This window comes from Pipistrellus kuhlii, unplaced genomic scaffold, assembly GCF_014108245.1.
Source record: "Pipistrellus kuhlii isolate mPipKuh1 unplaced genomic scaffold, mPipKuh1.p scaffold_m20_p_42, whole genome shotgun sequence".
Classification (NCBI taxonomy): Eukaryota; Metazoa; Chordata; class Mammalia; order Chiroptera; family Vespertilionidae; genus Pipistrellus; species Pipistrellus kuhlii.
In genome coordinates this window covers 1,387,501-1,399,499 of record NW_023425543.1, presented here as the reverse complement: position 1 = coordinate 1,399,499, position 11,999 = coordinate 1,387,501, and positions in this window count along the sequence as shown.

Genomic DNA, 11,999 nt, shown 5'->3' with positions numbered 1-11,999 from the left:
TCTCTCTGTAAAAACTCAATAAAATATATTTAAAAAAATAAAAATACACTGTGGCAGGGGGCCTTGGAGCCAGCCGATCCAGCACTGGGTGTCCTTGGGGCAGGTCAAGAATCCCAAGCAGTCTTTCCAAATCCTCGTAGATGTGTTTCCCTAATAGGTGTAACTATAACTTCTATAGATGCAAAATTTCAAATTTTTTAAAATACTTTTTTTTTAATTTATTTCAAAGAAAAAGAGAGAGGGAGACAGAGGTAGAAACATCAATGGTGAGATAGAATCATGGATGGGCTGCCTCCTGCTTGCTCTCTACTGGGGATCAAACCTGCAACCCGGGCATGTGCCCTGACCCAGAATCAAACCGTGACCTCCTGGTTCATAGATTGGTGCTCAACCACTGAGCCACACCTGCCAGACAAGAATTTAAATGTGAAGATGGTTTATGTTTAGAAATCTCCTGGCCAACCTTTCTGCTCTTTGCCTCTTTGCCTCTTTGCCTCTCTGCTCCCGGAGGCTGTTTGTCAGGCCTCTCAGCAGAATGCCCCTGCAATGAGAAGGCTCAAATGGAATTGGGGTTGTAATTCCCGTTGATATATGTTGATTTAAACCTTGGAGGCCAATCCAATAGCTCATCAGGTGGAAAGGCATAAGGGAAGCGGAGCCTTCAGACTTACTGTGTGATTAACCTTCGGTAGAAAGAAAGAGCTTAATAAATGGGCAGCATCTGCTACACTCTTTGGGTGACGGATTTAAGGGAAAAAAATTAGGAAAGTCTATGGCTGTCAGGGGATTGTTTGGGAGACTCTGCTGAATTGGATCAGCGTGTCAACAAATCACCCCCTGATGAATTCCATAATGACAGCGTTTATCGCTCTGCGCGCTGGAGAAAAAATGCGTGCATGTTGGATTGGCTGTAACATGCATGTTGAATGGGAAGGACACAGCTAAGGGCTGGAATACACTGTTTGCTGGGTGTAAGCAGAGCCTCTATTTCTCTGACCCTCTGCGGAGCTCTGCTGTAAGGGCTGTGCTATTACAGAAGGAGTTATGTAAGCGGGGTGGAGTGCTGTTTGTTGCCAGTGCAAATGGCCAGAATGATGAGCTCTGTAATTCTGTTACTCAGTCAATCTGGAAGACGCTGCAGGGAGGGTCTGGAAAGGCGACATCTAACTCCCTCGGCCGGTACTGTGTCAGGGGTGACCGGGGCATCCAGGACGGATGTTCTCTCTGATGCCTCGGATGGGCCGGACCGGATATTTCACAGGTTGCTCCTTCAGAAATGTCCATATGTTCACATCTCCTCTAATTAAGGATGATTAGAACATTTTCAAATTTATGTTTGAAAATTATATTGAGGGAGGTGGGTTCAAAATCTTTAGAAAGCTGTTCCTAAGGGGAGGTACCATGGAAGGGCGTTAAAAACGTGTCTTTGGCTTCGGCCAGTGTTGTTCATGGGTTGGCCCATGAACCTAAGGGTTTGAGTTCAATTTCCGGTCAAGGGTATGCACCTGGATTGCAGTTTCCATCCCAGCCCTAATTGAGGCACGTGCCAGAAGCAACCAGTTGATGTGTCTCTCCCACATTGATATTTCTCTCGCTCTCTCTCTCTCTCCCTCCCTCCCTCCCTCCCTCCCTCCATCCCTCCCTCCCTCCCTCTCTCCCTCCCTACCTTCCACTCTCTCTCTGAAAATTATGGAAAAAAATATCCTCAGGTGAGGCTTAACAACAACAAAAAAGAAAGAAAAGGATTGCTAAGAAGAATTTCAATAAACAGAGGTTTCCCCAACGTGCCCGACCGAGTGTCGCTATGCGATAAATATCGGTTAATTTGATGTGACACCACCATCATTCTTGTGCTCCGTACATCCCGAATTAAGCCTCGGATATTTCCTCAACTATTTTAATCAGAACCAGATGGAGAAGCAGCAGAGACAACACATCTAATAATCTAGTTTACATCAGTGCCCAGAGGAACCGAGAGGTCTTTTCAATCTTAGTTTCCATAACTCTACAGGCGCAAGAATGCCGGGACAAATGAGGCCGCTCTGCCTCCGGGGGCATGGGGTAATTCGATACAAACAACCTTTTCCCACAAGGGAAGCCAGGGCTGTGACTCAGCACACCAGCAGGCAACAGAATGAAAAAAAAAAAAAAAATCCTCCATGTGCCCTTCCTGGACTTGGGATTGAAAGCTGCCTGCTCTGTCTGGTCCCCTCCTCATCAGATTGCCCACAATTCGGAAGGTGTCCCGTTACAGCCTGGCTCAGCCCCCTCCGAAGCGATAAGAATACGATGTCAACACTGTGCCCTCAGAGGCTCTCTCCGTGTCCCTAATACTTGGCCAGTGTGCACCTGCCCAGCATGAGGGCAAATGTCGGGGCTGGGAGTGGGGTGGCCCTCGGCAGAGCACCGGGGCGGAGGGACTCGTTAGATAACGTACATGATTGTGACCTACTGTTCAGATGAGAAGTATTTATTGGAGTAAGAAGAGGCATCACAGTTAGCTAACAGCAGTGATTTCAGTCATAAGCGCATTCATGGAAGAGCCTCCAGGCTAATGAAAACTTGTAGAACCAGGAGGAGACGGCAGATTTGCAAAATGTTTTTGAAAACTTGAATCATTAGATTGTCTAACAGTGCACTTGGAGCGGACTGAGGGTGACTGGTGTTTCAGCAGACTGAACTGGGTGTGCATCGGGGTTATAGGGCCTTCCCGCGGGACGATGCTGTAAGGAGAAAACCTACATGCAAAGGACACGTGGACAGAAGTGGAGGCAGAGAAACACCTGGGGAAGCCAGCTCCGCCTCGTACAGAGATCTGGGAAGGAGCTTGCCTGGCAGAGCAAAGGCAGGTTTCTAGGAGCCTGGTTGTGTGAAAAAGAATGTTACCCTTGCCGAAGCTGGTTTGGCTCAGTGGTAGAGCGTTGGTCTGCGGACTGAAAGGTCCCAGGTTCGGTTCCGGTCAAGGGCATGTACCTTGGTTGCGGGCACATCCCCAGTAGGAGGTGTGCAAGAGGCAGCTGGTCGATGTTTCTCTCTCATCGATGTTCCTAGCTCTCTATCTCTCTCCCTTTCTTTCTGTAAGAAAAATCAATAAAATATAAAATAAAATAAAAAGAATTTTACCCAGCAGGCATGCTCAGATACCACAGGATGTTATAGAGAGAGGTTCGAATTGTGGGAGTGTTCTCTTTTACTTTACCTCCTAACTGAAATTCTCACCTAGATTGGGGTGGGGGGACAGCTTCTGTTAAGAAACCTGCCCTGCTGGTATGGCTCAGTGGTCGAGGGTTGACCTGTGAATCAAGAGATCATGGTTCCATTCCCGGTCAGGGCACACGCCCAGGTTACGGGCTTGATCCCCAGTGGGGGTCGTGTAGGAGGCAGCCGATCCATGATTCTCTCTCATCATGGATGTTTCTCTCTCTCTCCCTCTCCCTTCCTCTCTGAAAGCAATATAGATATAGATATAGATATAGATATAGATATAGATATAGATATAGATATAGATATAGATTTTTTTTAAAGAAACCTATGCTTTGAGACCTGAAGATGACACCACCTGAGACAACAGCAGCAATAGCAAGACCACTAGAAAGCCAACGGCCCTCCAGAACACATCCCTCCGACGGTCTCTTGCCCAATGGTTATCTTGTAAAGCGGCCTTTGGCAGAGAATAAACGGAAACTAAAACTCTACCAACAGCTGCTTTCCCTAGAGCGGCACAGCCAGAGCCAAAGCCAGAGCACGCAGCCTCTTCCTCGGGGGCCGGGTGTGAGTTAATTACTTGTGTTGCCTCTGTGGTGTTTTCGTTGGGAGCATATGGTATTCCTCCTACTATGGCCAGAAGTGTCTTCTGTGGATTATCCTGGGAACCTAAGCGCCATATGACATTGCATCCATAGGTAAACTGCTTCCAAATTCTCAACAACTGAATTAGACATCAACTTTCCGTTCCAACAATGGATTCGGTCACTAATGCGGGCTGGACAGACATTGGTGGGCAAAAGTACCCTCGTGTTCTTACTACTAACATGCTCACACGGATTTTTTTTTATTGAGTTTGTTGGGGCCGTTGGTTAACAAAACCACCCAGGTTCCAACGAAACGTCATCTACATGCTACATCGTGTACCCACTGCCCAAAGTCAAGTCTCTTTCCATTCCCATTTATCCCCCCGCCCTTTGCCCTCTGCAACCTCCCCCATTACCCTCTCCCTCTGGCTAGCATCATAAAGACCAAAGCACAGATACAACGAGCAGACTGACAGCTGTCATAGGGGGGTTGGGAGGCTGAGTGGAAAAAAAGGTGAAGGGACTAAAATAGAAAGATAGATAGATAGAAAGATAGATAGATAGATAGATAGATAGATAGATAGATAGATACCACAAATATTATGTTTATTGAACAGAAGAATTGCAGTAGCAAAGGATGGGTTACTTTGATCTAATTGAAACATGAGATCAAGACGTCTTGTCCCTCCTATCAGACACACGAATCCTGCACCTGCTGTAATTGCTCCACATCTGTTGCCACAGGTCCTCTGAGTCAGATTCAAGAGAGAATCATTGATCGGCTGCCTCCCGCAAGCCCCACACTGAGGATCAAGCCCGCAACCCAGGCACGTGCCCTTGACTGGAATCGAACCTGGAACCCTTCAGTCCACAGGCCAACGCTCTATCCACTGAGGCAAACCAGCCAGGACTATTTCTTCCTCTTCTTAAAATAAGGTCCACTGGCCTCTATCTAAATCTGGGTAAATCCCATTATCGTGCACACTGTCATCTCTACCCTCTACCCTGCCTCACTCCATTGCTGTGTGGAGTCATGAAGATTTGTACAACCTAAAACTTAAAAGCAAGAGACGCTCCTAAGTGAGGGACACTGGTCTGACCGGAACGGGGAGAGCTGGAGGACACATGCTCAGGGAAAGGGGCAGATGCAACTCAGCCTTTGCCACTTGGAGCCTGAGGTCTAGGACTATAATGCCTCTTGGGTTTTTAATGTCAAGTAGTTCAGAAGGTTTCTAAACACTGATCCATTCCACATATCACTGGCCTGTGATTTCCGCTTTAAAGAGAGAAAGTGAACGGTAAACTGCAAATGCAACCTGATCTCCATTGTCCACATCCCAGCTATATAATTCCTTAAATGACTTGAGCACTTTGCACGTAATGGAAAGCTGATCATGAATTTCTCTGTATACAAAAGGGAACATACTGGGGGAGGGGGCAGGGGGGAGAGTATTTCTTTGCTGCATAGCATTGAACACTAAGTTAAAATAAAGCTTTGCTTCAAGCTACATTTATTCCATAAGAAATGATATGAAAGGAGGCCAAGTGAAGGAGCCAAGAGTCTAGCTCTTTAATCACCGTCCTCGCGATTGCTAATTGAGTCTTCAGTGCACAATAAAGCCTCAAGAAGAGGCTTTATTCCCTGAGGTGCAGGAAAAGAAATATATAACACATGTCTCCTGCAGATGAAAGATTGCACATGTTTGAAATTAAAAGTATCGTCAATTGCAGCAAAAGCAGAGTATGGCATCTAAATAGAAAAGTGAAATCCAGTAGGGGAGATAACAATAATCATTGAATCATAGAGGTTCAATGACAAAATCAGGTTTCCCCATGAAACTTAGAAAATCTGTTTAGCCCAGCTGGTGTGGCTCAATGGTTGAGTATCAAGCTATGAACCAGAAGGTCACAGTTCGATTCCCGGTCAGGGCACATGCCTGGATTGTGGGCTTGATCCCCACTGTGGGGCATGTAAGGAGGCAGTTGATTCATGATTCTCTCTCATGAATGTTTCTATCTCTCTCTCCCTCTCCTTTCCTCTCTGAAATCAAAGGATTTTTTAAAAGTCTGTTTCTCCGTGTTTTTAAGCAAAATAATGAAAGTAAACTGAGTTAGCTTAAACCAGTCTTTCCTTGCTGCTGTTATTGAATCAGATTCATGATTCCACTTGGGTGGTATCAGAGTTAAGTTATTTGGCCATTCTGACCATCAAAATAACCAGATGTTCGCCTTAATTGCTTGGCAGTTGATCTGGGGGTTTTTTTATGATACAGTTGATTCATCTGTGCATTTTGATTTGGTACCCAAGGTAGAGATGCTAACAGAGGAAATTTTTCAGCATGTGTAGAAAATGTTCATGGACACTTTCCAGCTAGTGTGCTGAATTTTGTTTTTTCTTAATCATAGAGGTAAAGAATGCAAAAAAAGCTAAGTTTTTGCACAAATAAGCTAAATTGTAGGGAGTGCTCATTGCTTTGTGTGGCACACCTGTTAATGAATATTAATCAGAACAGGAAGTGATTGTGAAAAGGCAAGCATCTGTCTTTAAAGTTCAACGGAAGGCTTTTTATTTAAAAACATTTGTTCAAACTCATGACCAAGAACATTCTGAGTGAATATACATTGATTACCTTCTAAAGATACATTTTGCCCCATTATACTGCAATTCTATGTGGTATTGGCTATGATTAAAATACGGTCTCAAGTATATACAAAAACATATTTTAGCCCTAGCCAGTTTGGCTAAGTGGATGGAGCGTCGGTCTATGGACTGAAAGGTCCTGGGTTCGATTCTGGTCAAGGGCATGTACCTCAGTTGCAGGCTTGATCCCCAGTCAGGGCACCAGTGAAAGGCAAGCAATCAACGTGTTTCTCTCACATCGATGTTTCTCTTTCTCTCCTTCCCCCTCCCTCCTCTCCTCCTTCCCTTTCACTCTCTCTAAAAATCAAAGGTAAAATATCCTCAGGTGAAGATTAACAACAACAAAAAACATATTGTAGAATAGCAGAAGTAATAAGTTATTAATTAATAAATTATAAGTTCATAAATTTATTATATGAAGCCAACCCCACCCCACCCCACCCACCACCTCCATCCCCACCGCAAGAAGAGTTTGGCACAGTGAAACATAAGCTCCCCACTGGGCTAAGCCACTGACACATTACAGTTTACCTCCTTCAACCACCACCTTTACCTTAACCGCTACAATATTCTACTCAAATCTGGAAATAAGTCTCTTTGTCAAGAACATCACCACACTCAGGGAATTCCTGGGGAAAGTTCTGATCCACGGGCTACCAGGATTTATGATAGCCCCTCTGTGACCTCTCTCAGAAGTCCCAGTAATATCAGAAGCCATGCGTGTCCTCTCATGTTTTATTTTTATTTTTGTCCTCTATATCATTTCATTGGCAGTGGAGGGGGGGAAAGGAAAGGCAAGATCACATCAATATGATAAGAGGGAAAAAGCTATTTATTAACTCCTCCCTTAAAAAAAAAAGTGTATATATATATATATATATATATATATATATATATATCGGACATGTCTACATGGAAATTGAATCCACAGAGGAGTGGTAAAGAGGAGGAAAGAACATGATTTAATTTATTCTTGGCTGACAGGAAACTGAAATCCGTATGGCTTTCATCTCTCCGGCACACGAGACAGGCTGGAGAGCCACATCTGGGAGAAGTATGCTCTACGTCAAACTGATTAGAAGAGTCAATATTAGACATCGCCTCTTTCTCTTTAAGGGAGGCAGACTCCATCATCCGTTGATGTCTCTGGCGGGCTTAAAGGAAGGCCTTAATCAACTTGCCTTATAACCTCGGGGCGTTTAGGAGAAAAATCTCTATTTGTTTCCTTAGTCAGACTGCCGAAGCATGAAATGGGATGTCTTGTCCCGCTGCCTTTGGTGGAAATGCCATCTATTCTGTTTATTTATTTGGGTGAGGAAGCAGGAGAACTGTTGAAAAGTTATATGTATTGCCCACTGACTTTGAGTGATATGGTCCAAATTGCTAGAGAGAGATAGGCAAACGCTTTCAACCAGAGAAGATTGGTAGAACAGCTTTTCCTCTCAAACATGGGGAAATAGCACGGCTGGTGTGGCTCAGTGGGTGAGCATCTACCTAGGAACCAGGAAGGTTTCTAGCTCGATACCCAGTAGGGGGCGTGCAGGAGGCAGCCAATTAATGATCCTCTCATCAATGACGTTTCTATCTCTTTTCCTCTCCCTTCCTCTCTCTGAAATCAATAAAAAAAAATACACACACACACACACACACACACACACACACACACATGCACACATGGCAAAACATAGTCATTGAATCGGCATCTAACCAAGGATGATAAGAAAAAATTCTCAAATTACTTCCTTTTCACCCAACTTCTCTGTGCTCCTTAATTGGCAATATTGCAAACATACGTTCCAAGCATTGTCTGAAAAAGATCTTGTGGCTGAATGGACAAGGGCAAATACGGGCTGGGGGAGGAACTGTGCGGGGACGGGTGAATGCAGCTGGCCAGTGTTGCTAAGTGGTTAGAGAGTCAGCCCATGGACCTACGGGTCTTTGGTTCAATTCCTAGTCAAGGACACGTAACTGGGCTGCAGGTACGATCCCCACACCTGGTTGGAGCGGGAGCGGGAGCCAACCAATCGACGTGTTCCTCTCACATCAATGTTTCTCTCTCTCTCCCTCTCTCTCTCTCCCTCTCCTTTCCACTCTCTCTCTCTAAAAATCAATGGAAAAATACCCTTGGGTGAGGATTAACAAAACAACAACAATAACAGCAGAAAGAAAGCCTAGGTCTTGTGCAATGCCCTAACGACCTGCCAGGGGCTGGGAATGTGTGTCTGGCCTTCGGACATTTGTAGTGGGGAGAAACGGTCCCCCGGAAAGACTCCAACTGGGGAGTTTCCAAAACATAAGAAGAGGTCCCTAGCAACAGCCATAACAATGACTAAAGCTCCCACGAGAGGCGCATTCACTTTGCTCAGCTGAACTGAGAAGAACGAGGAAGGGAAGGAGGTCAAGGGAGGTGAAGGAAAAATTCCACAGACCAGAGCCACTCAGGAACGGCTCTTTTCGGAGAGATCTGCGGTCAAGACGAGCTTCTGCATCATCTAATGTACACGTTTAGCTGCAGGAATAAGTCGCATTTGAAACATAAAATAAACATGGACAACGGAGGATGTTATGAGAATATGCTGTTTTTATTTTTAAGGGCATTTTAGCTAATAAGGAAATATAAATTTCAGGATCCATATTATAAGGTAAACTTAGAGATCTAGTCTGGAAATTTATTGTAAGACACACTTAGAATCTGAACAGGCTACCCAACGCTCCAGAGGTTTAAGATGATATGTTTACATACAGAAATAGCAGATGATCTAGTTCAACACAATCCACTGATTTCTAGAGAGAGTGGAAGAGAGAGAGCGAGAGGGAGTATACATAGAATATTAACTGCCAGTTTTGAAGAACTCACAATGATTTACGACCTACTTAATTAATAAGAGGAAATAAAAAATAAAGTATCCATCTGCTGGAAAATGGAATGAGTGAACATGGAAACACGAATATTCTATACGCTGAAAACAACTGCTTTGCATTCTGAGAGCAAAACAAACCTTCACCCTGGCCAGCCGGTTTGGCTCAGCGGCTGATGCACTGTGACCTGGCCACGGGCACACACACAGTGCTGAGGACCAGAAGCCAGCTGCAGTGGGATTCCCGCCCACTGAAGGAAAGGCCTTCAGTGATCAGCCCTCTCACCCCACCCCCTACCTACACACACCTGACTGGTCTGTTGCTGTGTTCTCTGGCTGCAGATGTAAAGGAGAAAACCACTTTCTCTTTCAAAGTCAAGTATGACTACAGTAGCTCCAAGTCATGGTAGACTTGCAGTTACCATTGGGTGGCTCTTTTTTTAAAATATATTTTATTGTTTTTTTACAGAGAGGAAAGGAGAGGGATAGAGGGTTAGAAACATCGATGAGAGAGAATCATCGATCAACTGCCTCTTCTTGCACACCTCCTAACTGGGGATGTGCCCACAACCCAGGTACATGCCCTTGATCAGAACTGAACCCGGGACCTTTCAGTCCATAGGCTGGCGCTCTATCCACTGAGCCAAACCGGTTTCAGCTGGGTGACTCTGTAGTTACACGTGCACACACACAGTAATTTCCCCCAAAGGATGCTCGTGGAGCCAGGGCCAAGCGGTCCAGAGGGGGCTTTATTTTAAAACACAGCCTGTGCCTAGATGTTCCTGCCTCTCGACCTCATCACCCCGGTCTCCAAGATAACCCAGTGGTCGGCAAACCGCGGCTCGCGAGCCACATGCGGCTCTTTGGCCCCCTGAGTGTGGCTCTTCCACAAAATACCACAGCCTGGGCGAGTCTATGTTGAAGAAGTGGCGTTAGAAGAAGTTTAAGTTTAAAAAATGTGGCTCTCCAAAGAAATGTCAATCATTGTGCTGTTGGTATTTGGCTCTGGTGACGAATGAGTTTGCCAACCACTACACTAGCCCAAAGTCCCAGCATCCCTAGAGGTCCCTTATCTGATTTTCACTCCCCGATACAGGACATCTAAGCTGAAGATTCACCTTTGCATATACGTTTTTTTAACCACGCATATTTTTTCTAACAACTTAGAAACATGCCAATAAGAATACTGGCACTGCTCTCTGCCGCTGATATGCTGCTATCTGGTGATGTCTGAGCAGGTGCAACAAGGACACAGCTTCCCGACTTCCTCCTAAACTCTGAAGTGAGAGTGCATCTCACAGAGCCAGATGGGCCGCCCCATGTTCTGGGGAGAAGGGGGACACTGCAGGGAGGGGGGAAGGGAACTGGGAGGGAACTGAGCCTCCGGGAGGCTGTCCTGGCTAGCTCCCGAGACCCAGCCTTCCTGCTAAGCTCAGAAACGCAGCTGTTCAACCTCAGCAGCTTCCGACCAATCCCTCTGTTCTTCTGGAATTTCAAAGAGGAGGGAGCCGTGTGCCAGCAGCTTTGTGGCGCATGTATCCCTTTGAATTGTGAGTTGCACGCTGACCCACGGGGCACGCACCGCATCTGTCTGGCCCACACAGCGACCAGCGCGTATCCGATGACGATCTGAATGGGTGATTTAGTGAGTCCCAGGCCTCAGCCCTCTCCTGTTTCAAGAGAGCCAACTGTAAGAGAGAGCAGCTTGCACAGCCCGCACATTAAGGCTTAGCACATCCCTGTGCTGAGTCCCGTCCACAGGACGGTGAGCCAGAAAATCTGAGTTCAATGCCAAGCGCTTCCACGTGGACTCCCTCAAGCGCTCTCACTCGGATCCTTCATTTAACGAGGGCAGTGACAGGCCAGGCAAAGAGAAGTAAAGGATGTAAGAGGCACCTGAGGATATTTTTCCATTGATTTTTAGAAAGAGTGAAAGGGAGAGAGAAAGACAAAGAGAGAAACATCGATGTGAGATAGGCACACCGATTGGTTGCCTCCCACCTGTGAATCGAGCCTGTGACTGAGGTCCGTGCCCTTGGGCAGAATCGAACCCAGAACCCTTCAGTCCATGGACTGATGCTCTATCCACTGAGCCACACTGACAGGGCTGGGTGTGTATGTTCACCTTGCCTTCTTTGTTACTATAACTGGCCAACTAGCTGCCACTTCTCTAATAGTGTCAGCAGAGTAAGCAAGCTTACTTGAGGGTTTTCTAAGAGGATGCAGAAGGCTTTTTGATATATTTATAAAGCCACAGAGCAACAAAAAGCTATACCCCAGCCTCATAAAATTGCTCTGATTTATTTCTGAGATACAGTACACCTTCCATGGTAATCACTCCCAAATTTTAATAGGGGTGAAAGGAGGACTTAATTAAAGAGTTCGGGGCTCTTTTGTAAGCCACGGCCATCTGCCAGCACTTCTCCGTGGCATCTTATCACCACAGCGCAGGCACCGTGGCATCTTTGTTGCGTGTGGCAGGGGCTGAGTTGCAGAGACACGCAAAAACAATGGCAATGCGCTTATTTTAAGGAGACTGCAATGTTGGCTCCTCTTCCAGGCATCTAACCCCAGATGGAGCTCCCTCTGTGCTTAGAAGTGGGATGGTATTTTTACAGCAGCTCCTCACCCTGTTGTCTAGGAATCTGGATCCCTGCGTTGGAAGCGTGGTCCATTTCTAGAGCATAAGTTTTGCTAATTGGGGATGGG